This window comes from Stylophora pistillata, chromosome 14, assembly GCF_964205215.1.
Source record: "Stylophora pistillata chromosome 14, jaStyPist1.2, whole genome shotgun sequence".
NCBI classification, from domain to species: Eukaryota; Metazoa; Cnidaria; class Anthozoa; order Scleractinia; family Pocilloporidae; genus Stylophora; species Stylophora pistillata.
This window is the reverse complement of record NC_142532.1, coordinates 12,632,967-12,654,636: the sequence shown is the minus strand read 5'-3', so window position 1 is coordinate 12,654,636 and position 21,670 is coordinate 12,632,967. Positions and strand designations below refer to the sequence as shown.

Here is a 21,670-nt window from a genome sequence, read left to right as displayed (position 1 = left end):
CGTGAAAGAGCTCGCTTTATCAAGCGTCATAATCATCGGCGACGACAGAAGTTGGGCGCTAAGCCAGTGAAAATGCAGTTCAGTCCCCCAGGAGGTTCAAACCACAACACTCCTTTATCTTGCGCCGTTTTCCCGAAGTGTATTTATTTATCTCGTCCATTTTTCACACAAAAGCACCGTAATTCACAGGTATCTTGGGCTTTTGTTTCGCGCTCGCATCTCTTTAAATAAAGCAATTAAAGCACAAAAGAAGCATTGTGCGCTTTCAATAGCATTTATCAAGAAAGCACATGTCAAAACACATGTTAACAGCAGCTACTATTTTGGGGTTTGAAGCACGCAAAATGGAGTGAAAAGAATTAAATGGATCGATTCGATTGATGCTTACACAGTTGGAACCTGTGTGAGCACCTATTGACATGTTTTTACAACGTTGAAGAAAACCAGCTTCAAAAATAAGTAAAGATAATCAAGGGAGATTGATTGAAAAAGCAAAATGAACTTTGAAGCTCAGAGGGAGTAGTTATGCTTTCCGCTTTGCCCACGCAGATAAAATTATTCACACGAGAAAGCTGGATTTGCGACGGAAGAGCATGAGTGGGTGTTTCACGGAGAACGGATTGGCTAGAAAATTCGCTGGTTTTCTAACAAACGACAAAATATATTTAGGGGAGACTTCAGGTCTGGATTTTAAGGCTACGGTAACACGATGCTTTTAACCAGTCGGGTTTTGTGTATTCAATTGAGTGGTAATAGCGGAAGCCTAAGGAAGCCACATGATCATATCTGTAATCCGAGTATCCTTTTTCGCCATTCCCGCAAACAAACAAATGTCCCGAAGTGATAAGCGAAGAGGTAATACACCCTTGCGATTCACGAACTCCAACGCGGCGGAACCGGCCTTCGAGACCAATAACAAAAATTAAACCTTAAGAGAATGAAAGAAAAACACATTTATCTGTCTTGGTCATTTGTTTATTCGCGTTAAACGTCTAATGCTTTTTTGTTTTTTGAAGACAGTTGGTAAGTTTGCTCGCTGCATTCCCTCTATTGACGCAGTTAGAGCGGTTACATGGCTTCACGATAGCCCTGCACATGTGCCCTACACTACTACAAAAATACTGATGTCATACTTTTTGAAAAGAAAGGCAAGAGATGTAAGTTCTCTAGCTTGTTTTCGAAAGTGTTTTCAAGTTTTATGTCAAAGGAGCGGAACTCACATAAGCGCGCCTGAAACAATAAGAAGTTAATGCCGGTATACAAAATAAATAATAAGAATGCGGTAAGACTGAAACACGAATTTTTCTCATCAACTTCGATTAATTCGCTCTGGGTATTTACTTTACTTCTACATATACAAAATTCCAGTAGACAATGTGATATTAAATCATACGAATTGTTTCCAGACGGCGCCTGTCAAGGCTTAATAGGCCGGTACAAAACACAGCAACTGAACGTAACAGTAAGCGCTGATTTCACCTTCTTTTCTTCATGCACCCGTTCAGCGGATTTTGTAAATGTTTACATTTGCTAAACCTTCCTTCAATGAGAAATCGTTCCTTATGTTATTTTCTTTTACCGTAGCCGCCTTGGCAAACAGATTTTCGAACAGTATCCTGTTTGCTTACATCGGTGTCTTCAACACCAATCCCTTACGATAAATTTATTTTACGAGATACAGTGCGGCAGATTAAAAGAAACAGTAAAGAAATTTACATACAAACATTTTGATTGCAACTGAGAGTAAGGAAAATCTTAAACTTTTAAGGCGCAGTCTTTGCGAAATGCTTTGAAAAAATCACGAGATTTCAAACTTAGATAAATGATTTTGGTGATTGTGTTTTCCAACTAAGCATGTAAACACATTGGAAATCACTCAATGCAGAAAAAGAAAGAGGGAAAAAATTACTTGTTTCATGTAGTTACTGCGATTCGTTCAATCAGACCCAACATTGCTGAGCCAGACAATAGACTTAACTTCGATTCCCCAGCCGGTATATTTATCTATATCCAGTGTTCTTCCCTCGTGTCTGCGGTTAACCTGATAAACATTATTGATATGTAAGAAGAAAAAATAGCCGTGAAAGAACCCAAGATTCTCTTATAAGCGATAGATGGTGGTGAAAACAAGGAAAAAATAATAACATCTCAACCATTGATAGATAAGAAAAAAATCGAGAAACTGACGCCTACATGATTGCGCAAAAGTTCAAGATAATTCGATATCAAGTAGGAAATCAAGAAAGCTTTCATTTCTGTTATGTACGCACAACAATAAATCCACATTGTAAGTGTTGGACAGATATACCATACTCTGCTATAACTAAAATAGTTTTTCAGTCCATTATTGATTTATTCAAGTACAACAAGAGCAGAGTTCATTGGCTCAAGCAAGACCATTTTTTCCTTTTATTTCTTTCTTTTTTTGGCATCTACATTTTTTTTATGGTTTCAGCACGTTTATAGCATTTCCTACAACCTCAATGAAACAGCGCCTTTAGACCAGTAACCGCGAAGGTAAAGTTTCTGATGACAACTCCTGAAATCCATGTGAAAAAGGTGTTGCTTTTCAGAGACCGTTCATAGGACAGACTGCAGTGTACTGTAAGACTGCTCATTTTTTCCTAATAAAAGTTGAAAAAAATTTTTGCAAAGCAGCCCAGAGTTTTCTTGTGGTACGTAAGTTTATAGGTGTTTAACTAGCGATTTAAAATACTAGCCCCGTATTTGTGTAGGGGACACCCGCTTTTTTCCTAACAACGTTAATATCAAGAAAAAACACAAAACATTGAATAGGATAATGGCCATGGGAGCAAAATGAATTTTGGCTCGAATAGATAATAAGAAGCAGACGAGTTACCATGAGATTTGTTTGCTACAAACAATGGACGAGATTTTAGTCGTACAATCAACATTAAATTCACATTTGTGATGGTAAGTATTGAATAATATAAATTATTCACTATTAGTGCGTTTTTGAAACGAAGAGGGAATTTTTCTTCAACTAATTCTATTTATGCCATAATCGAATGCAGCATTACACCGCTATCAAAAAGAAAAAAAAAAAATAGAGCAAGTTTTCTTTTCAAAGTAACCGCTAACAATCCTCTTTTATCTATGAAAACTCAAACAGAATACCCAAAATGTTAACATGGACAAATCCGCCACCCTTGTTTAAAAAAACTTGAAAGCTGTTATCCGGCATGTTTAAGAACTTTTTGTTGCGTGGCAATTGAACGACAATCGCGACCGTAAAATAACCTTAATCAATGACTTTTTCCCTTCACAGTTTTATTACGATAGTAAAATATTTACAATGGGAAACGAAATGTAATCTACAACATTCCCCTTTTTAAAAATTGGTAACCAGGATGAAATTACAACATAACGCTTAACGAAAAGGTGTCATTTTTTGTGAGTAAGCTTCAAAGAAAAACAAACTTTAATTTTGAAAATGCAAAAGATGTTATTTGCTCAGTGTCCCTCCTCTTTTTCATCAAGTACAAAAACACAATATCTCACTGCTTCCTTTTGTTAGGTTGTACTTAAGAGTTTCTGTAAGCTTTGCTCACCTTTGGCGAACAAGCACAGGCGTAGATGACAATAACTGCAAAGGATACACTCGTCATCCTTGTCAGTCTGTCCCGCGCAAAATTCTCGAAAATAAGACAGGTTACCACGACAGCAAACCATTTTCAATAGCACACTACCCTTTCCTTTTCAAACAAGATATTAGGACATGATTTGTCTCTGTGGACAATCAATCTTCAGTTTACAAGGGTCGTGACATGAGAAATTATGACATCCCACTATTTGCCATGCCTCTTTGGATATCATCGAACAGCACGTGTCCGTCGGGAGATAACTCTCTATATCAAAGGCCTGTCAATGTCACTGGTAGAATCTTAAAAAAAATGTAAATGAGCAGAGTACCAGTAAAGATCACTTAATAAAACAAGATAGGCGTTTTATATTTTACATTCTGCTCTTTCTGCTACAGCTTTGATTTTGTGTCTAGCTGCATTCTTTCAGAAAAAAAAATAAAAATAAAAAGAATGTCCATCCTAATGATGGCAAAATCAAAGACGTCTTTCATTTTCATGATTTAATTCCCAGGAAAAGAACGGGAGAAAAAAAAACTGACAAAACAAAACAGTATGCCTATCAAGCTCTGTAAAAGATCAAAAGATTCGGTCTTTCTTTAGTTCTAAGTTAAGTCGGAAAATGGCATGAATCTTTGATTTTACAAACTTCTAGTGCGAGAACTATTAAGATTTCTGTTCAGCAGAGGGGATTACTTGAATGTCAATTAAACTAGGCAGAATAAGTGAGTGTCTCAATTTATTTTTTCTTTTTCGGTACATCTGGTATACTTTTTATTGCATACTTACTCCTTAACGTTTACAACAATCATTCTTAATGCAAGATCGGCGGATTCCATGCATTGATGCCCCATCAACTAATGAGTCGGGCAAGAAAATTTTAAATGAGAAAAGAGGATTCGCATCGATGAAGAAAATCAACTTAAGTAATGATCAATTTCCTAAGGTTCTGCTTTGGATAGAAAATTAAATAGGAGAGCAAAATGTTGACTATGTGCTTTTTCAAATGCGAAATAACGAAGGTTACTCCAAATTGAAGCACGCATCATTAACCATAAAACTAACAAGGCGAGAGGAACCAAAGTTAAATAGTGCCAATCAAGGAAAAAACGAGGCACTTTGTGGCAAAATTAACTTAATTTAGAGTTAGAATTTATCAAAATACTGGCATCTTTCCAAAATACAAACACAAATGGGCTAGAAGTAGCTGGAGGATTTTTACATTTAGCTGACAGAAATGTCTACAGTGATTAATTTTCATTTACCCACAGGAACAGATCCTGTCGAGGTTGGTCGTCTTTGCTGAAAAATAATTAGCCAAAAATAGATTAAAGAGAATCAGCTCTTCTCGGGTTCAAATCGAGGATCATGCAAGATTTCCGTAGTCTTTTGCTTTATAAATCAAGAGATACAGAATGGCATAAACCGTAGCGGGGAATGGTCACGAGTTTTCTAAAATTCAATTGACTCTTGCCTTTTGGCCCATGAAATCGAGACTGTACAGTTGGTATTGTCGGTTTGCTTAGATTTATTTCCACTTCAGTGTTTCGTGACGATTTTGCGAAAATAGAACCGCTTGGTATAGAATATATTTTATTCACTTGACTTGTGTCTCAAAATCACATCTATCTTTAAATGCATGTTGACACTTTTACGTACGCTAATTACAGATGAACAGGTTGTCTTATTTGTAAACCTAAAATTTTCGCTCTTTTTCTTCTTTGATGAGGCAGTTTGACCTGAAAAAAGAGCTACTTCGAAAGGGAAAATTGATAATTGCGAAAACGTGCCATTTCCCTTAGAAGTTTAAGAAGACTTGGATGACGAAATCGGAAACAAAGAATACTGGGAAGGATATTGTTAAAAGACAGTTGATACTGACGACCTGATATGAAATGAAATTTTATACTAATGCCATGCACGACAGGGGAGAAAAATAAACAGCAAAACAGCGGACAAAAATTTATTAGAAGAAAATAATTCTTTGCTAGCTACGAAATAACAAATGAGAAGTTTGTATTAAATAGTGTCGAGTTTCGTAAAGTATAATGTGGCATGGCAGTGATTAAATCTACGTCTGATGATTTCTGTCGGCAAACAAATGCGTTTTAATTGATGTGCTTTTATGCTGTGATCATTTCGGGATCGGAATGATTTTAAAAACGTTCACTTAAATTCATTAATTTCAAATTTCCGCTCAATGAAACGTTAAACGACCAAGAGCTACGAATTCATACAAGAAGCTCTGCTCACTAACCATTGCGCGTGACGTTTCAGGTTGAAAGCAAATCCCTCAAGGGCTGTGAAGGCAGATAAAACCAAAAGGAGCAAATACCCAGTCGCCTTTGTAAGCACGAGCCAACTAAAAGAAATATTAAAAAAATAATGAAAAGAAATCGTACAAATAAAAGTTCCATCAGTAATACCAGTAGGTTTGAAAAGGCATTAAATTCGAATATTCTCCACGATAAATTTTGTCCTGGGAGTATGACAATAAAACACTTGGAATTAAGAACCAATTCGTAGGGTTTTTAAACTCAGTTTTAACTATTATCACATAAGTCCATTGTCTTAAAGTAAAAGCAAGTTGATGTCTACCATACAAAATTAACTTAAAAATCGATCTGAACTTTATACTTACATCAATTACTTAGGCAAGGCTTGCCTCTATCACAACAAACGAGCCACACGAATGATCATTTATAAAATGGTAATAGGTCTTCGTGGACAAATGACCGAGTTACCGCAGCAATTAGTTAAACCGTTGACTCATTCGGCTCATTCACGCAGATCTACGCAGACAACATGCTTCTTTTGTTTCCAAAATGACTCTCTTTTCTATTGAAAATCGTCCCCAGCTCTTTAATAATGACAAGATATTCTTCAGACATTGAAGAACTACTAAAAAAAGCAATTTGTATATAAATTACACAGGTACCAGTCAATAGGTCGTTGTTCATGTTTTCCAACTGAATTTCTCTGATTGACTCTAATGGAATAGCTTTTCAACAAGTCTCCAACTTTGAGGTGCCTTGCCTTAAAAGAAGGCTATCTCCTCACCCACCAGTCGATCTAGAAAGACAGCCTAGAGGGGCATACTTCAAAAGAGTCGGAGCCGATGTATGTGTCTTTTAAATTTTAATTTACTAACGAGGATAAATCTGTTCAATTCTACATGAAACATTTGTACAAAATGGCCGGAAGGGGAATAAACTTCAGCTATTAATCTCTTCTTTGAGTCAAATCACTAATAAATTTAATGCAATGGAGTCGTTTCTCGTGACGATCATAAAGAATGGGCAGTGTTAAAAGCTGTCTTTGAAAAGAAAAAAAAAGAAGCCATTTCTGCGCACATTTTTGTTGGCTGATACAAAAAGGGGCCAAATGTAAAGCAATTCCATAATTAAAAATAGCTCAACTCGACGGATGTGTAGACAGACGCTTCATGTCTTCCGACTGCGTTAATCCGGTTTATCCCGGTTATTTGGGTTGAAAGATTGCCAAAGAGCTTTGAGCCACTGAAACACAGACATGCGTGATTATTGCCTCCAAAGTGAACCCAAATTATATTAATACCTTTAATACACAAAGATAAGCTGAGGCCAAAAATAGACTGTCAATACCCAATTAACACTTGTATACCAACAGTAACTTCTAATGGAGATGTTTTAACACTTGAAAATAAAGTGCGTCGTTCAATTCAGTTCTCCTAGGTAGAATTAAAAAAAAAACATAAAAACAACAACATCGACTCGAGTCTCCCTTCACGGATCTATTCTATACTTAGAATCTCAGAATAGAATCTGATCCAAAAATTAGAAAGTTCTGGCAAAACCCTTAAACAGCAAAGATGTCGAAACTGTTTCGTTCCTGTGAAATCTACCAAGCGTTTATGGTCAGAAAGGATATCACTGCTTCGCCTGAGACAAGTATATTGAATGACGTTACGCTCCCTTATATAAACATTTAAAGGAGCTATTTTCTCGTAGCAAAACACTCATAAATCACTGACCGGCTACTAGAATCTTCGGTCAACTAGAATCATACAGAAAGGGTTAAGAAGAACACTCTACAGCCCTAACCAGATAGACCCTAAATTGATCATTATAAGCAATGGCGAAAAACCATTGTGCTTCAAACGAATATAAGAAAGGAAAAAATAGACAGCACTAAAGACGTGAGGGATCTATTATACGACAGATCCGGATTTGGATTGTATTTTTTATAATTGAATTAACTGCAAGACAATATAGCAATCAAGAACATAAACCAAACTAGTGCCACAGCTTTGCACGGAACACCTATTTGCATTGATTATTGCATGAATCACAAGAATAAATGTACCTCCTGGTGAATTATTTTAACTCGTTTCTGTTAAGTTCACGTAAACACTCTCTAACGTCGAATGATAAATTTAATAGTAGATATTTTTAGAATTCAATTACGATAGCAGGGTACTCATAAAAGTAAATACAATTCTTGAAGCCTTCCGAATCGGGCTTTTACTTTGAAGTATCGCCAACATGTTTGTCTGGTTGTTGAATAACGTAACAATAGTTACGCCGAGGATAAAATTTTCTTCCAAACTAGGACAACGCGTATGAAACAAAGCTCCATGCGTTGCTGTACAAGTTTTAGAGTAATGCGCATTCGCGTTAAACCGATAACTATTATCAAGTGGTTACGGTGTTACTTATCATCAGTGATAGTGAGCTAAGTTTTTGATCAAGTGCATGGAACGTTTCCCAAGCCTTAATCCCCCTCATTTTCCCAATATAACACATTCTATCGCATGTACAAGCTCTAAGTTTTCTTCGCATATCAACTCTTCGTGCGCTAGTGCCATTATCTGCGAAACTGAAGGAATACTGTCAACAAAGAAACTCTCAAAATGACCGGCAAAGAAAACAGACGCAGAGAATGATGAATCAAGAGATCCTTTCAAAGTTTGGTAGTAGTGGGGGGTTGGAAGTGTCGGGCTAAAAGCACTAAAGTCATTAAACCTCTCCTACAAAGAAATATTCCAAAAGTGCTTTGCGTGAGTACTAACAAGTGACACATCACTTTCACCTTTTCATCAGACTCGCGGTCTTACGCCAGTGTAAACAGTTAATTAACACACTATCGTGTATGTAGCCTGTTTTCCGACATATAATCCATTAAGATGAATTCTTACACTCTAGACAAACAACTGAGGGTCAGGGAACTTACGTTCGTGCCTACTCTCTCGGTAATCCGCTTTGTGCGAATATTGTCTTCCATTGAACAAAAAATTTCGATTAACAAGCAGTATCATGTGCTATTTATAGAACTTGTAAAAGGAAATTTATTGTTTTCCTTTACTACTATTTGTTCGAGACTTAGCAGCACGTATGGCAAAACTACGACCTTAAATCTGAACTCATATTAAGCTCAAAATATTTAATGGGCCTTTTGACGCTAAAATAATCAACTCTCATTCGGATTTTTTTAAAGGAATTTTTCAGTATTTTTTCAATTAATATTCTAAGCTGTTACATGTAATAGCACTGGCGGCTTTTAAGATTAAATGTGTTCACCAACTTGCTAGGACTGAGTCAAGAAATATCAGACAACTCAGCACTGACAACTAGTGATGCAGTTTTCAAAAGTATCCGATATTTCAGGAGCTGCATAACCAGAAACATCTTAAAGAAAAGCGAAAAAACATCGAAGTAAACACTAAAAACCTAAAAGAAGTACGGATCAAAACTGGAAAAAACGACCGCATCAAAGTAAACTTTATTTGCTTCTAAGGATCGCCTACATTCTAAAATTTTCTCTTTCGTTTAGAACGCACAGTTGGAGAGTAATGGCAGTTATCTAGAATAGTGTGACCTATCCCTTACGCTGCTTCTTAATTTTAATTCATACATAACCTAAGGGTTAAAGACAGTACTCCGAAAAAAAATCACTTAAGGCTCAGTTTCGACGGTTTTCAATTCCTGACCCTAACTACTTTATGCAGTATCCGTTTTTCAAGTTGGGTCTTTGAAATCACCACTTGATTTCAGATCCGGCAGACCGTTGCGTTGTTGTAGCTCGTTCTTGGCTTTTTGCTCTCTTGATCGTTACATAAAATTGGACGATTTTGGTTATGAACTCTCATGGTTTCCTTGAATAGCACATTCAAACGGTTGTGGTTACCCCATTCCGCTCCACAAGGCACGATCTCTACCTTCTAGAACAGATAAATGAAAAACGTATCTTCTAAAGGCTGCTGTGTACAAGTGCTTGACGACCCCCTTTTAAATCAAATGAACAGAATATTGGCGAAAAGTGGATTTATGAAAAAAAGAAAAAACCTGAAATTTGTTGTTCAAGGCACATTCTGAATACTGTGATCATTTTTGAAGCGTACAAACTTGAGTATGGAATGTGACAGTTTCATATAAGTTTGGGTTAGGTTGGCCTGGCTTTTTCAGCAATTAGAGTATTTTGTAGCATCACGTTATCGGCGTAAGCTCCAGGATTAAAGGAATTCGAAAGGACTTTTGGGTGGGCTTGTCTCACTTTGTCGTGGTTTACTTAAATGCAAGATCATGGTTAAATCCCAGTTCCAGTTCACAGGGTTAATCAAGGCTTTTCATTTCCCTTGCTATTTGACTAGACAGTGAAAAACAAAATCGTGATGTGTCCTCTTCGTGTACTCATTGTGTTCTGTTCAATGTAAGAGGCCAATGAGCGAGGATGCTTGTGGAGCTAAGAATACCTTTTGGGCGGCGTTAACACAGATTTCGACAACAACCGGAGGGCTTATAATTTATATCATACTTTTCGGGTTTCAATATAGAGCCCCACAACATCAACTTGGTGACAGACCTGCAACACCTATGTAACAAACCACAACCAATAAATAATCCATCTATCATGGCATGTTATCGGACATCAACATATCGACATCGAACTCGCAATTCATGACAGTCAATTCGCGGAAGTACTGACCTTGGTTCATGGACGAACTATTTTATCGCTTACATTAATCTCCGGCTCGGCTAAAATATGGGCTGATTCCGAAGCATTATCACCCACGCGAAAGCCACACGACTCCAATAAACCCTGCTAATCCATTCAAAAATCACAACAACGGTTAAAAAATACAAGCTTAACGCTTAGAAAAATATTCATGGCGCCAAACGAATTGATCCATTTAAGACGTTAAACTCATATGCAGAAGCATCTTAGACTCCAAGAGCCTTATGCTCTGGTCGTATAGAAGTAACAGCAAGTGAAGAGAGAAAATTACTACATCTTTAACCGACTTGTCTCGGAGCTGATGGGTGTTAAGAGGATCTGGTCGAGAAAAGGAAACTGCCAAATGGCACCAGCCAACAATAACGAGAATCAATGAGGATTATGTGATACAACGATGGTGATTTCTAATAATCTGCCTCCATCAAATGAGCGATATGCATCGCAGTCAGCTTAAAATTCCTAATCGACATAATTTGCCACCTTCCAATTCCATTTTTAGACATTGAAAGTCGAAGGGTATTTCCTCTTCTGTCATGAATCAATATAGCGCCGTATTAACTTCTTACATTCAGTGAAAAACCTTGAAATCGAGATAATGAAATGAGACAAATCTTTCCCTATCCTCACTTCGCAAACATTACCTCTCCTACTTATTTCGCTGGGAATAGCTACTCCAAGCTACGCGCGTTTTTTCCAGCGTAATTTGGTTTCCACAACTTTTAAGCATACGGTAGGCGTGCGTTGGATCATAGGAGTTCATAGATAGTGAAACTGAAACAGTTTTAATAGGAACACTAATGAACATTTCTTCTCTGGGTAATCCACCGTAAGGTTATCTTTCTTAATATTAATCACCTGGTGTCTTTACGACTTATGATTGTCGCTGTGCACAATTATGTTATTTCAAGGAAACTTCTATTCTGACTATCTATTATGTCAATGCGTAATTGGATTCGAGACAATTATAGTTTACATTGTGAAGTCACATAACCTGTTCTGCTTTTGAAGTATTTTCCTTGTTTTTCTACACCTCTTCAGCAAAAAATAAAGTGAACGTAATATCCTAGCAAAAATACCCTAAACAAAGTAATATCTATAAACTTTTGTTGGGAAACGATCTCCGGTCAACAGTTTTCATTTCAAAGGCCTTGTCAAAAGGTTACGGCTGCGACTTTTGGTCTCATGTACACGAATCAGACGTATCCTAAACAGGCACCTAACGAAAAAAAGGTTTTTCCAGAGAAGAAAAAGCTACCTACCGACAAAAGATTATTCTCAAGCAGCAAAGACCACCATTACAGACCGTTTATCATAAAAATTAACTTAAAATATTAAAACAGCTGCTCCGACGACTTGAATAGTACGTTAACACCATGTCTGATCGACTGTAATGTTAAGTTAGAAATTAAAGTGGATCGACCTAATGAGATTAAGAATTAGAAAGATCTAGATGTCTTTGCGATATTGTTGCCAGCTGGAGGAAAGATTGTCGCCCAGATTTTTCGAACGCGTAAACAATTAAAATTAATCTAAAATCCAATTAAGGTAAGAATAAGTACCGACCAAAGATCTACCTTAAACCATCGGAACACCAACATCATCACAACTATACTTAGCAAGGGTATAGTTATGAAGTTTCGACTTGGAGTGACTGCGCAAATTCAGTAAAAATCCACAACAGTATTATTCCCATTCGGAGAATTTTTAATGACAACCATCTGCGAAAGCGAAAATATCACCATTGAATCACCCTAATTGGATTTGGGATTGTTGGTGCAAAATTAAGATTCCATGACAAACCCTTTTTAATTCTGATTCAGTAAAATCCACAGAACATAGACGAAAATTGGATAAGGGGAGTAACGGCAACGATTAAAAACGACTTAGAACATGCAAAACGTGACAATATTTATGCAGTTTCACAAAACTGTAACTTGAGCGCCGGAATAAGACGCTGTAGACATTAAAATGCAATTCATTGCACTAGGATCGATTTAAGATAAAGGATTACGTGGAAAAAGTACAAGTTGTTTAAAAAAGAAGAGGTCTTCAAACCAAACAAGGTAGAATCTGTTTCACATCAATCAAAACCTTTCACATACGACATCTATCTCTCATGAAGACTTCTCCCAATTCGAGAACGAACAGTGACATGGGATTACGCTTGAATCACGTAACGTTAAAAAATTCCATTTCCGCCTATTCATGACTTTGCAACTTAGAACGTACAAATAGATGAAATAAGAGGCTTACTGGAATCAACTCTCAGCTTGACTTTTTTCTTTTTTCTTAACATATAATGATGTCTAATGATGTCTAATGATGTCTAATATTCTGTGATCGGAAGTCGCCGACTTGTCGCTCTCAAATCTCGGCGGGCATGGATAGATACCACCCACATCACTAAATACTTGGATACTTTTTCTCAGATTTACAAAATCCTGGATTCTGAGTTTCAAGAATCACTAGGAGGGGCAAGCGGTTCCCCAACGGACAGTGGGATAAACCGTATGGTCCGGTTCCCGCCCTGGCCAGCGTCATTGGCTTTTACCCACGAAAGTGTCACTTACTCTAACAGTACGCCTCCAAGCAAAAGAATAAAAGTATACCAGCGACTTGTCGAGGAAACCTTAGAAATTGATTGGTTGGAGTCAGCACCTTCCGGCCTGGAGGGAAAAAGAACTCCTATTCGCTGAATGGTACACAGACCGTGATAAGTTTTGGCTAGTACGCAGGTCAATATCGTACCAGTGTAGACAAACAGCAGGAATTTAACAGCGCTTAACTTAACACATAGCAGCTCAAACACAACAAAAACCTGCGCATTGATTAATAGCAATCTTCAAATCGAAAAAATTAAATTCCTCCCGCATTCTTAAGTAAAGAGAAGAACCATCAAAATGTTTCACGTCACTTCCGTGCGTGTTGCTTCGGCGGAGGAAAAGTGTACAGATAACTAGGTGCATGTACCTGGTATATAACCAGGAACAAACAATCACTTTAAGAGAATGACCACAGTACATACATGCTTACAAACGGGCTTGGCGATATCCTTGCTGCTGTGCTTCCTTATCGTATCTACGTCATTAAATTCGTCAAAGTCAATTATACAAGAAAATGATATCCAACATTTTCTTTTCTTCCCTATTGCCTCCTTCCCATTGATCTCCTGTATGCTTTTCCTCTTCATTTTCCCCATCATTTTCCTTAGCCACTTCCTTGGATTTTTCAGCTTTCATTTCCTTCATTCATTTCTGTTATCACTCTCTCTGTACCTTTTCAATTAGCACTTTACTTGTCCTCACTTCCGTCTTTTTCTTCCTTGTGATGCTTCTTTTCCTTATATTTCAAGTCACTTCCGAGGCACTTTAACTATTACACCAAAAGGGTTCTTTACCTTTTCCCTTTTTCCCTCTTGCTTCCTTTGTCAGTCATCTTGTCATTTATTTTGTTTGAGGCGGGAATAGAGAAGGAAAATAATTATTTGTGACTAGTAAATCTTACAATGATAATAATAAAATCTCCGTATTTTATGAATCTGCAAGGCCCTCTCCTCAATCCTCGGAAGCGTTCATTTTCAGTCTTGCAATAGACCACTTTCATAAATGGCTGCCGGATTAATATTCTTTTGTTTAAATTTAAATTAGCCCTACTGGCCTCGTTCTCCAGTACAAAATTCAAAAGAACACATTATCTCAAGCGAGGCCAGTAGGGCTAATTTAAATTTAAGCAAAAGAATATTTATAAGGCAGCCATTTATGAAAGTGGTCTATGTTCGCTCAAAATTCAGTGGGAATTGTTTAGCGGGTTTCAGATATTTTTTTTAAAAAAAGAACTTTGTGGAATCTATAACATTACAAACTGCCCACATAACATATCCAAAAAGATATCTTCATGATGACAGTTGTTGAAAGAGTGATTTAGCAGTAAAGGGGGTTTGGAAGGTAAAAAGGTCCTCGTTCTACAGTTGAAAAAAAATGTATATTTTATAACATTGTAGATCAGTTCATACTGAGGCTCAGCCTATACAACCGTTGCCATGTTCCCACCAATCACGTAACTCCATTTTCTGCCTTTAAAAGCACACACCACCCACAATTCTTCTATTCGCTCCGACGAAGGGCTAACGCTCGAAACGTCAGCTTCTGTAATCGTTACGGTGGCCAATTTACCATTTCAACTTTGTTGATATATCCAAATTATATCAGCCTATACAATGCTAGGGTAATGTTTTGAAATTATTGAAACGCAAGGAAAACCACATGAAGGGAGTTACATCCAGCATAACTTGTTCCACGGTGGAGGTAAAAATCCATTTGTACGTCCGAGGGGCTAAACATCGCTACCCTCCTCCCAAAAACTTACGACGTAGCTTGCCCCACTCACAGAGTTTGTAAATTTACATAAATCCATTAGCAATTGGCTGTGCCTCACGCGGGATCATTCCAATCCTATTCTGGAAAAAAAAAAAAAAAAAAGCCGCAAAGCTATCTTTAGAGAAGCTGTAGGGGTGGAAAACATTGGTAAACATTTGCGAAAATTTCTTACGGAATAGAGGTTTTGCACAGCAGCCATGTTGGATGGCAGGAACAGTAGATTATTTTGCCCATGGGAAAAAAATTTCTCTCTTATGCAAAATATTTTCATTGTTCCTGCCATCCAACATGGCTTCTGTGCAAAACCTCTATTGTCGAGGTATGTTATAGCTTCAGAGAGCTACGATGCTTTATTTTTACATGATAAAAAACGATCTTTGTATTAGATCGCGACAAGTTTTTCTTCCAGAAGAGGATGATAAAGAGAAGTTCCAACAATGGAGGGCTATTAGAGTGGACACCTGCATTTCCTTGAAAAAATTCCAAACAAGTCAACCTTTCGTTCTAATTCCATTGTATCGAGGCGAAAATCAATGAGGAAATCCTGGTTGAACTAAAAAGTTAACTGATGTACAAAGGTAACCGACCACGAAGGGATTCGAACCCCCAATCTTCTGATCCGACGTCGGACGCCTTATCCATTAGGCCACGCGGCCGTTTGGATGAGTGCAGAGTTCTGTAAAAATTAAACCTTGACCTACCTGCGCATTAGTCAGCGAAAGGATACTGTCATAATATTATATGAATATAACGGCAAGATATATTCCATTGACAAATCTGGTCATCAGAGCGTTAATTGCGAAACTACAACAAGTTAGAATGAAAGTTACATACCTCGCTTGGTGAGGACTTGTTATCCTGTGAAATTTTTTATAGTTCAAAGAAACATCCTGAATTCAATACCATCTCAGTATTACACCGCGATGAGTTCTTCATCCTGAAGATTGATCATGGAAAGAAATTTCAGACATTGGAGGTCTATAGGAGTGGACACCTGCTTTCCCCGTAAAAATTTGAAACAATTTAACCTGTACTACTTAACTATTTTGGCGCAAAACGATAACAAAATTGAATGATTTATATTTTTGACGAAACTTTGGTAAACTATCAATGTTTGGACAACTCTGTTCGTGCTTGGCCGCGTGGCCTAATGGATAAGGCGTCCGACTTCGGATCGGAAGATTGGGGGTTCGAGTCCCTTCGTGGTCGTTTTAGTCATTTTGCAATCACGTTGACCTTTCTTGAAACGAAGTATAACAATAACAAAAGAAAAAGACAAAAGTACTTAGGTTGATCACAAAAAAGGAAAAAAAAAGGCTTCGCCTTTCGACGTGATAGACGATGGATTCTGCTTGTTTATTTGTTTATTAGTTATTTTTAATTTTTTATTTTTGTTTTGTTTTCTTTTTGTTTTCTTTTTGTTTTTCTACAATTATTCTTCATATTTATAATCCGCATACAATTTTTCGGTGATCTACTGGCTTTACTTTTTGATATTATGAGGACAATTCGAATGGTAAGCACTTCCACGAGTTGAAAGCTAATAGCAACAAATTACCAAAAAGAGTAACAAAATTGCTTTAACTTGGAAGCTTTCCACGAGAACTTTGGTGCTCCCTCAGTACTTTCTTTTTAACCGAACTCCAGCTATTTTCCTTAGTATTGGCTGTTCAGGCATAAGCTTAGGTATTTGTTACTTGGTCATATTGTATAAAAAAACTGGTTTTGTCCAAGTAACTTTGGAGAAGATAGATCGAAAAAGGACAATTTTTTATAGAAGTGCCCGATCATACCTACGGGGGAGGAAGAGAATAAGCAAAAGAATACTTTTCCAAGAGAATTTGAGCAAAAAATTGATTTCATGTTGTATAAAGTTTCTCTTTCTACCTCTATTAAGGCAATTAACCGTTAATTCTCTTTTAATTTTTTTAATTTTCTCTCTCTCCTTTTCCTTTTGTCTTTTTCGTTCTAATTATCCGTTAGGCCACGCGGCCGTTCGGATAGATCTAACGATAAAACGTCGACCTGTCTGCTCATTGGACAGGGATAGAATACTGTCGTAATATTGTATGGATATAACGACAATATATATGCCATTGACACATCAGGTCATTAAAGCATTAATTGTGAAACTATAACAAGTAAAAATGAAGGTTACATGTCTCTCTTAGTCAGGACTTGTTGTCCTGTTAATATTTTTTAGTTCAAATAAAATATCTAATTCAATACCATGTCAGTATTACACCGCGATGAGTTCTTCATCCTGAAGATCAATCATAGAAAGAAATTTCAGACATTGGAGGTCTATAGGAGTGGACACCTGCTTTTCCCCGTAAAAACTAGAAACAATTTAACTTGTACTATTTAAATATTTTGGCGCAAAACGATAACAAAATTGGATGATTTATACTTTTGATGAAACTTTGGGTAACTATCAATGTTTGGACAACTCCGTACGTGCTTGGCCGCGTGGCCTAATGGATAAGGCGTCCGACTTCGGATCGGAAGATTGGGGGTTCGAGTCCCTTCGTGGTCGTTTTTGTCATTTTGCAATCATGTTGCCCTTTCTTGAAACGGAGTGTAGAAATAACAAAAAAAGAAGACAAAAATACTTAGGCTGATCACAAAAAAGAAAAAGAACGACTTCGCCTTTCGATGTGATAGACCATGGATCCTGTTTGTTTGTTTGTTCATTAGTTGTTTTTTTTTGTTTTTTTTGTTTTGTTTTTCTACAATTATTCTTCATATCTAGAATCCGCCAACAATTTCTCGGTGATCAACTGGGTTTACTATTTGACATTATGAGGAGAATTCGAATGGTAAACACTTCCATGAGTTGAAACAATTTATGAGCAGATGAGCAAGATTGAACGGGAATTTAGTGAACCAGCTATTCTTGTTGAATATTTATCTACATCGTCGTTGATCTAAAGGTTTGCTGCATCTAACGAAGTAAGGTTCAATGAGGCTGGTTAGGATCAAGGTTGCAAATGCCTACTTTACGGAAGGTCTCTAGAGCATGATAATTGCTGTTTGTGCAGCAACTCAGTTTCCAGTACTTAAAATTAAAGCGTCAAAGCTGCCATTGTTACTTGAAGCACAGTTTTGCCCATCAGCATATCCGGGGAATAAGTCAACTCTTTACTTCCAAGAAACGAGGAGAGCTTTCCAAAAATCATATTCCGGTGGAGTTTGTGCACTCTGTAGACCAAAAAGATTTCGGACAACACGTTCAACTAACTTATCACAGATTTTGAACCTAAAGATTGTTTCATGTGATTTTTCCACTTGAAGAAACTCCCGATTAAAAAGCTTTTGAAATAGGCGATTTTCAGTAAAGAACTCGATAATTTTTCTAAAAATACGAAACACCATTTACTTTGGTGGAAATTATTTATCAAACCCTCATTTCCCCACCCCGGGAGGCGAGAGAAAGAGTGACCTTTGGAACAAAGTTGGAGTGTCTAGCAACTACATGTTATTAAAGAAACAAACACAAGCGCTCAAAATATAAACAACCACGCACGAACTGTTATAAAATGTGCACCATTCCGGCTACGAAGTCGCGGATTTAAGATCAATACAAGTTTTCTTCGAAAGTGCCTGTTCTTGAAGCAAGTGATTATCTCAAGATATCCTGCCGCTGTGAATACAACTCGTTGTATCGTACGCGCCGGCTAGTGTCACCCGAGGGCATGCTGAAATGCGACGCGGAAAGATCCTGGGTACTAAGTAATTTTCCAGGAACACTGGTAAGTCGATACCACAGTGCAAAGATTTGCAAAGCACGTTGAGTGTCACATGTTCTCTGGTGCTGTTTTTCTCATCCTCCTGAAACAAGGATTACGAGCTCAATAAATCGCACTCGAGCTTATATTTAACACTGTATTTATTCAAAGTCCTTTGAGAACTTCTGAAGCAAACGCAAAAAAATTGTTTCAGTCACCATATCTAAGGAATATAGTAACTTATCTACGCAGTTTTGATAAATCAGTGATTTGCTATTCGAAAAGAAATTTTTATTAGGAATAGACGGGACGTGCTAGCATTGCTTCGAAAGTATTGATTAAACTTTGCATGGACGCGCTTTGATGTTAATGCACTGATGTAGGGGTGGTCCACCAAGGCAGCTATGGCCACGATTTTGATTTGTAAGTAAAATTCAGCGTCAAAAATGTTTCTGAAGGAAGTGAGTGAATAATATGAATGGTCACTTAACATTGTGTAGTTTGGATAACGGCGACGGCGGGGTGCTTGGACTTCCTTCCGTACCCGCCTTCTACCGATTTGGCTGAAGTTCCATCGCTTCTTCGTTCCACGTTTCAAACACCCTTTCGCAAGGATTGGCAATGGCGCCTGGAGCCCTAAGGCTTAGTTCTTCAAAAATTGTACATTTTTGAGCGAGACAATTTTGAGAGCCCCCTGGATCCTTTACGAGAACAACATATTCTTCATTGCTTTCTAGGAATTTTACAATTTCAAATTAGCTTGAGCACAAACACGTTTACTTTGTCACGGATAAAGTGCATTGGCTATGGGTGAATGGAATAGAATATGAACCTGACAGCTAGCTGTCCCTGGAGGCATGTTCTGTCGAAACCTCGAAGTTTCCGAAAGCCATGCAGTTGGTCTCTGGATTTATTTGTACTTTGATCGTTGCCTAACTTTCGCTACTGACAACTTGATTCGTAGAATTTTCCTTTTTTGTGATCACGGTTCCAAAGTATATCTGTCTTTTTCTATCGTTATTCTACGCTCCTTTTCAAGAAATTAAAGGACAACATGATTGATTAAATTATATTAACGACCACAAAGGGACTCGAATCCCCAATCTTCCGATCCGAAGTGGGACGCCTTATCCGTTAGACCACACGCCTCTCCTTGTTCCGTGAATCGCTTTCACCTGACACATCGATTCATTAGAACGTAAATTGCGCAACTATAATAAGAATACGTTACTCTCGGCGAGGACTTTTTGTCCTTCAAGATCATTTTTCTAAAGCTTACTCTTTCATAATGTATCCTTTAACGTTCATGGTTAGATGTTCCCAAAGGCCAATTGAAGGTGTAGAGGCAGGGAACTTTCATAACGGGTGAGGAGAACTTTTGTATCTTAGGGAACTTTTCGGAAACTTTTGGGTTTGGGGTTGTGGAAAGTGGTAAGCCAATAGCAACAAATTACCAAAAAGAGTAACAAAATTGCTTTAACTTGGAAGCTTTCCACGAGAACTTTGGTGCTCCCTCAGTACTTTCTTTTTAATCAAACTACAGCTATTTTCCGTAGTACTGGCTGTTCAGGCATAATCACAGGTATTTGTAACTTGGCCACATTGTATAAACTGGTTTTGTCCACGCAACTTTGGAGAAGATAGATCGAAAAAGGATAATTTTTCATACAAGTGCCCGATCATACCTATCGGGGAGGAAGAGAATAAGCAGAATACTTTCCAAGAGAACTTGAGCAAAAATTTTTTTTTTTTTATATTGTATAAAATTTCTCTTTGTACCTCAATATATTAAGACAATTAACCGTTAATTCTCTGTTAATTTTATTTTCCCTCTCTCCTTTTCCTTTTTGTTTTTTTCGTTCTAATTCCATTAAATCATAGTGATAATCAATAAGGAAATCCTAGTCGAACTAAAAAGGTTAACTGATGTACAAAGGTAACCGACCACGAAGGGATTCGAACTCCTTATCCATTAGGCCACGCGGCCGTTCAGATGAGTACTGCGTTCTGTAACGATAAAACCTTGACCTTTCTGCTCATTAGACAGCGATAGAAAACTGTCATAATATTGTATGGATATAACGACAACATATATGCCATTGACACATCAGGTCATTAAAGCACTACGAAACTATAACAAGTAAAAATGAAGGTTACATGCTTCTCTTAGTGAAGACTTGTTGCATTGTCCTGTTGGTATTTTTTAGTTGAAATAAAATATCTAATTCAATACCATCTCACTATTACACCGCGATGAGTTCTTCATCCTTAAGATTGATCATGGAAAGAAATTTCAGACATTGGAGGTCTATAAGAGTTGACACCTGCTTTTCCCCGCAAAAATTAGAAACAATTTAACTTGTACTACCTAAATATTTTGGCCTAAAACGATAACAAACTTGGATGATTTATAGTTTTTGGATGAAACTTTGGTCAACTATTTACAACTAACCGTAAGTTTAATGGTTGGCCGCGTGGCCTAATGGATAAGGCGTCCGACTTCGGATCGGAAGATTGGGGGTTCGAGTCCCTTCGTGGTCGTTTCTTTTGGTCCAACCTCATTTTTTCCTCTTAAACCGAAGTGTAAATTATAAAAAGAGAAATATACCACCACTGATCACAGAAAAAGAAAAGAAAAGTTGGCTTCTCCAAGTGATAGAAGATGGATCTCGTTTGTTTGTTTGTCCAGGTATTTGTTTGTTGTTATTTTTTCAACATTTTTTTAAAAGTAGAATTCGCAAGCGAACGATGGACACCAACTTCAGTTCTCAATGATAAATTGGCTTGATTCAGTTATGTTGTGAGGTGAATTCTAATGCTAAACACTTCCAAGAGTCAGAGGGAGTTAGAGGGTCGATCTTTACTAGTAGCATCCAAAAGAAGAGATGAAATACTCCTTGTGGAGTGAACAGCTGAGCAGAGTTGATTGGATATCAAAAATATCCATAACTCCGTCTGGATGACAAGCGAG

The 21,670-nt window shown here is 37.4% G+C and overlaps 2 long non-coding RNA genes and 3 other non-coding genes across 5 annotated transcripts; 3 read left to right on the top strand and 2 right to left on the bottom strand.

The window, feature by feature from the left end:
• Positions 1-4,324: 4,324 nt before the first annotated feature.
• LOC111330666 (uncharacterized) lies at positions 4,325-6,498 on the bottom strand. The gene is made up of 3 exons (XR_002694817.2): positions 6,244-6,498; positions 5,860-5,964; positions 4,325-4,904 (listed from the first exon to the last, which is right to left on the bottom strand). It is a non-coding gene; the product is annotated as an uncharacterized LOC111330666 (long non-coding RNA).
• A 2,845-nt stretch (positions 6,499-9,343) lies between these two features.
• On the bottom strand, positions 9,344-12,900 carry LOC148716592 (uncharacterized). Its single transcript, XR_015995652.1, has 2 exons — positions 10,566-12,900; positions 9,344-9,801 (listed from the first exon to the last, which is right to left on the bottom strand). It is a non-coding gene; the product is annotated as an uncharacterized LOC148716592 (long non-coding RNA).
• A 3,207-nt stretch (positions 12,901-16,107) lies between these two features.
• Positions 16,108-16,180, top strand: Trnar-ucg (transfer RNA arginine (anticodon UCG)). The gene has a single exon. It is a non-coding gene; the product is annotated as a tRNA-Arg (tRNA).
• A 1,254-nt stretch (positions 16,181-17,434) lies between these two features.
• Trnar-ucg (transfer RNA arginine (anticodon UCG)) lies at positions 17,435-17,507 on the top strand. Its single transcript has one exon. It is a non-coding gene; the product is annotated as a tRNA-Arg (tRNA).
• Positions 17,508-21,167: 3,660 nt separating this feature from the next.
• Trnar-ucg (transfer RNA arginine (anticodon UCG)) lies at positions 21,168-21,240 on the top strand. Its single transcript has one exon. It is a non-coding gene; the product is annotated as a tRNA-Arg (tRNA).
• Positions 21,241-21,670: the final 430 nt, after the last annotated feature.